The sequence below is a fragment of the Abrus precatorius genome, unplaced genomic scaffold (assembly GCF_003935025.1).
Source record: "Abrus precatorius isolate BTA unplaced genomic scaffold, Abrus_2018 Scaffold9, whole genome shotgun sequence".
Lineage (NCBI taxonomy): Eukaryota > Viridiplantae > Streptophyta > Magnoliopsida > Fabales > Fabaceae > Abrus > Abrus precatorius.
Window position 1 is genome coordinate 11,809,843 of NW_020874439.1, and position 6,082 is coordinate 11,815,924.

Below are 6,082 nucleotides of genomic sequence, written 5' to 3' on the forward strand. Positions count from 1 at the left end.
TTCGATCTTATCAAGAATTCATGCATTCTTGTGGCAATCTTGTTAGCTTATCAAACATCATTGTTTATGGCACCCTCTCCATCATATTTCCTTCCACTTTTTCATTTAGAAGGTATGAATTTTGGTTTTCTCCAATTCTGAATTTTAGGATTCATAACATTCTCTTCCAAACAAACCCCAATTTGTACCCAAAATAACCTTAATTTATATCTCATGATTTATAACTCTAAATTAAGTGATTCTTGAGCCAAAATCATAGTTCACGACGTGAACTTTCCTATCGTTTTTGAAACACTCCATTCTGAGGTCTGTAGCTCAAGTTACATCATAGTCCTAGTTAGGTCCAAAATTTAAGAGGCTTAGGATAAACCTCATCATTTGGTATCAAAGCTAGTTAACTAGGGCTAGTTTCAAATTGAATTTGGAATATTGGTGGCTAGTTGTGTGTTTGTGGTTTGTTTGATTTTATGCAGCAATTGAAACAAGGAGAAAGAGAATTGAAATTGTGGAAGAGGCTGAATTTGTGGTACCAAATTTTGCTCATGAGGTGTTTGCTTTAATGCTTCACTTGGCAACCAAGTAGGTGTTCTTTACCATAAGTTGCGATTGTATTTAGGAACTTTGTGAGTGCAATTAAAAAAAATTGTTTGTGCACTTAAGTTGTTGGTAGTCGAAATTGAAGTTTGTGCCTTTTTTGATGATATAGGAAAAAAATAAAAAAATAAAAAATAAAATTGCGTTGGAAAAAAATTATATTGAAAAAAAAAAGAGTGATTGTGCTAGTTGTTTGGGTAACTTGTAGTGTGGTTAAAATTTTCAATTGATTTTGAAGTGTGTTTACTGAAATATAGAAGAGTTAAAATTTGTTCTCGACCTTTTGATTTGAAGGACCTAAAAGGAACTAAGTCACTCAAATTCACATCTATTCTTACTTGCTGATTTTTTTTTTCTTTTCTTTTGTTTGAAAAACAAATGTCTTTAACCTCCTTGTTTATTTGTTAAGTCTTGGTTTATTATTCTTAGTTACCTTATGTTCTAATTCTTAATCCCTTTCCATTGCTTGTGTTGTTCTTTCTTGTCCCAATTCTACCCAAATAATTCCTTATTTACTTGTCTTTTTGTGTTTGTTAGGTAGTAGAATTGTTCTTTACTACTTCTTTGTGTGGTACCATAATATGAATTTAGAGCCTTTCTTGATAGCCACTTTCCTCTTACTTCTTGGTAATTGATTACAGAAGCTTGTAAGAACTTTAAGCTAGAGATTAAGTGGTAAAAGGCAAGAGAGTTACATTTGCTCAAAAGCCAAATTTATGTGGAAACACAAGTGACTCATCAAAGAGTGTAAACATGTGAGTTGTGTGGTGAGTTCTTGTTTATTATTGTGTAATTATGGAAAGATCATGTGAAAGGAAAAAAGAAAATAAGAGGGAGCAAGATAGGATAGACTATGGGAGAGTGGAAAGAAAAGAGAGGGATAATAAAAATAATGAAGTGAAGATTAAGGTGCCATCATTTTATGGTCATGGTGATGTTGAAGAGTACCTTGATTAGGAGTAAAAACTGAAGAAATGTTTGCTTCAAAAGATGTTAGTGAAGAGGAGAAGGTGAAATTAGCTTCTCTTGAATTACATAGTAATGCATCAATTTGGTGGAAGAAATTACTAGAGACAAGTATGAGGTATTATGAACCTATGGTAAATACATGGGAGGAGATGAAAAGAATTATGAGAAAAACGTATATTCCAATATATTACCAAAAAAGGTTGTGTGATAAGCTTAAAACATTGCAACAAGGACGAAAAAGTGTTAAAGAATATTATAAGGAGATGGAGGTTGCAAGGCGTAGAGCCAACATGAGAGAAGAGAAAGGAGCAACAAAAGCTAGATTCCTACATGGGTTGAATGATGACATAAGGGATGTGATGAAATTGAATCTATGTGTCAATTTGGAGGATATTTTTCATCAAGCCATTAAAGTTGAAGCTCAACTAAAAAGATAGTCCAATTACAAGAAAGCACTCTCAACATTACAAATCCAATGAGTGGAAGAATCATCCTAAGAAGGAGGAATTATCTTCTAAACACAAAGGGATTGTACATGAAGGTAAAAATTATTCCAAATCTCATTTTGTTTCTACTAATGCTTCTATGTCTTTTGGTTTTGAACATAGGAACATGAAATGTTTTAAATATCTTGAGAAGGAGCATATTGCATCTGAATGCCCAAAGAAGAAGATCTTGGTGAGTATAGATCATGGTGAGATGAAAAGTGAAAGCTCTTCAAGTTTCTCAAGTCCTTCAAGTAAACAGGAAGAAGAGAGCTATATTTATGGAGCTGCACATGGTGGAGATTTTCACATGATTAGGTATCTCTTGAGTTCTCAATTTCAAGAGGAGGTTGAAACACAAAGAGAGAATATATTTCAGACCTGTTGCTTGATTGAAGGTAAGCTTTGCTTAATGATAATTGATAGTGGCTCTTGTGCCAATGTGGTGAGCTAGAGGTTAGTGGATAAATTGAATTTGCCCACTAAAGTGTGACACCCTTACTACTTACTAAGCAATAAATATAAATACAATCATAAAATAACCAAGCAGTAAGAACATCACATGCAGGAGTCTATATCTATTTAGATATAGTGAAATTAAATACACTACCATTACTATAAGTCTTCATTTCATATATACACATTATCTGTTAATTTATATAATCATCCAATTATCTAAATATATACATAACTGAATTACATACAAAATAAAGTAGGGTCACGATATCAGAGACGACAACCCAAAACGAAGACCTCACGAGCTTTCCCCTGGATCCATGATCACCAAAGTGCCCATTTCCTCCCAAAATTCAACAACGGTAAGGTTAGGCTTCCTATATACCCCTTTTTCTTTTCAGTCAAAAGTACTTACACCTACGTATATGTATAGATTATCCCTTACTCGACTTTAACATACTCTCCTTTTCCACTAAATTCCTACTCAGAGGAGGCAAAATTAGGAAGGAGTCCTGCTTGAGAAGCATCCTCTTCCTTCTGATAGCAGAAGAGGTGTTTGAACAATGAGAAGAATCAGGAGAGTCTGAAGAACTAGAGGAAGACAAAGAGAAAGTGGATGAGATAGAGATAGGTCTTGCTAAAAGTGTGTCAACTAAATTAGTCTGTTCAACAGGTGGTAAATATGGTATAGAAGGACGTAAAGGTCTAAGAAAACCTGGGAGTAATACCGGGGGTGATAATACAGGGACAGGAGGTGGGGTAGGGGGTCTCACGAACTGTACATCTGGAGGAAATGGAAAAGTAAGTCTCATGGGTACTCAGATGGGGATAGGGTATGTTCGTGGGCCTGGCCCACTTCTATCTAACAAAAAGGTAATAGAGCTAGTGTGGGTGAATCATTGTTGCTTCTAGTCTTGCACCCATCTTCCCTCGGGATCATATCTGATCGAGATGCTGAATTGGTACGGTGGTCGAGCCATCAATGTTCTTACCTAATAAACATATTCACACACAACACACATAGCAATAAAAGGGTGAGACAATTTGATTCAATCTCCAATAGCAAAAGACATATAAGGGTTTCAATCACACAATTAATTATTAACACCCATAATCTACCAAGCAAATACATATGCCATGAACGAGATGCAAGTCCATTATTATAACTTAGTACATTTTGACACATGCATGTGGGCCCAGAACCATCAATCTATTTCTTTTACTCAGGGAAGGATCAGGAGTTTCACTGTTACTTGACTGCCAACTTTGTTAATCTCATAATACAGTAACAGCTCTACTAATACAAGAATCTCTCGGGACCAATCAGGATAGTAAAGTTTTGCAGTTAGAGTCCACAACACAAGGTGGCGAGCCTTTGCCACTGTCAGATTCAATCACACGTCACTATCCCCAAGACTACCCTGGAGCCGCCCCTAGATTTCTTATACTTCCCTGTCTACTCATCACACTATCACATGTTCATGATGCATGTCTTCACTCCTAATTAATGTAATTAGAGAGAAATTTTAATTTTTCTTTTCTGTTAAGTACAATCCTTAACTTTTTCTTTTCTCAATGAAATTCGATAGAGTCTCCTCTGTAAATCAAATATTCCCAAATTTTCTTCTTCCTGTAAAACAACCAGAAAAAAATCCAGAATACTTCTAATTTATTAAATTCCACCTCCATCACCTCAAAATCCATGGAAATCGTATCTTCCCCTCTTTCTTTAAATATGTTTTTATGCTTAAAAATTGAAGACTTAATCATTTTTTAAAAATGATTCAAGCCTTCAAATATCCAATACTACTTTCTCAGTAATATAATTTATTTATTTATTTTTATTAAATCCATTTTCCAAAGAAGTCAAAAGATACTTGCACTATATATACAATACATAATTATATATATACCTTAAAAACATATTTTCTTCTTTCCAACAAGTTTGAATGGACATTTAGATTATATCAATCTATATGCTCACACCACATGAAACTAAATTACTTCCGATCTTTACCATTATATGGCATTCATACAACAAGAATATCTACACAAGCACATAATGAGAATTCAACCAATTATAAAGAAATAATTCAATACATTAATTTAAATACACAAAAGACCTTACATATAAGGGAGAGTCCTTGTTCAATCAATTTCCTGGTCTAAGGCAACCTTTCACACATGTCAAGTACTATAACAAAATCTTCTAAAAATTATAGGATAGCTCTAAAACAACCCAAATTCATTTTATTTGATTAGAATAATAGAGAAACATTCCCTTATGGTTCTTAATGCCACCTATTAAAATAAAATCATCCCACCCCTTAAATTACGGATTTTTTTGATGAAGGTATGGATGAATTTTTTCTAATTCTTTAGAAAAACTCGAACAATCCAATCTTCGAAACGATCAACCTAATCAATTAATCATGCCTAAACATAATTAATACTAAGGAGATGCTAATTTTATATTCTTATATGTATATGTAAAAATTGAAATTTTCTAACTTTTGCTATAAAAGTCTGATTAACAGAAAATTAGTTTCTATGATCTAACTAATATAAAAGGAATAAAATGGAATTGAAAAACACTCACTTCACCTTCTCTAAAACCACATGAAAGCCAACCCTTGTGAGGGTTTAGTGCTTTTTAATCACATTTTTGAAAAACTAATTATGTAAACAATATAAGCCATGCATAGTCTACATATAGTACAAAAGAAAGCAAGTTTAAAAACCAAAAAATTTGAAGCAAAGTAAGACCCATTTTTACTGTTCATGACAGTCAAAAACAGGGAAAAATTAAAATTTTAATCGGATGAAATGATAATTAACAACTAATTAAGCTTAATTAAGGATATATATTAAAAACATACCTTAAAACAAGCTTAAATGTGTGGAAGAAAATGAAAATGGTGAAAGGGAGAAGAAGGGGTTAGGGACTTGGAGAAGAAGAAGGTTCACGTAAGAAAGTGGTCAATTTAGTCAAATAGGTAAAGAAATAATAATATAATAATCAATTATTTTGCTATTTTAATGTAATTAAATAAAATAATTATGAATAAAACTCAAAAATAAAAATAATTGATGCCAAACAATTAAAATAATTATAACATAATTTTTGACATCAATATCTCCTTAGTTATCACTTAAAAAGAAAAAGAAAAAAAAAACTAATCACACAGTTCCTGTGAACACATAAAACAGTATCAACCAAAAATTCAAAAATAAGCAATAATTACCAAAATAATTATTTTTACACTCCAAATATTATTTCTAATTAAAATATAAATTTTTATTATTTAAAATAATTCTTCTAGATTAAAAATGCTATTTTTATCCTCATAGAGCAATTTTAACCGGTATAAATGAGCATTTTTTTCCCAAAAATTGAAGAATTATAATCTAAATTATAATTATATTAACAAATTAACTGTTTAGGAAAAACGAGGATGTTACATCTCTTTCCCCCTCAAAGAAATTTCGTCCCCGAAATTTACATACCTTATGGAAAAAGGTAGGGGTAATAGTCCCTCATTTTTCTCTCTAGCTCCCACGTAGCATCTTCATCACCA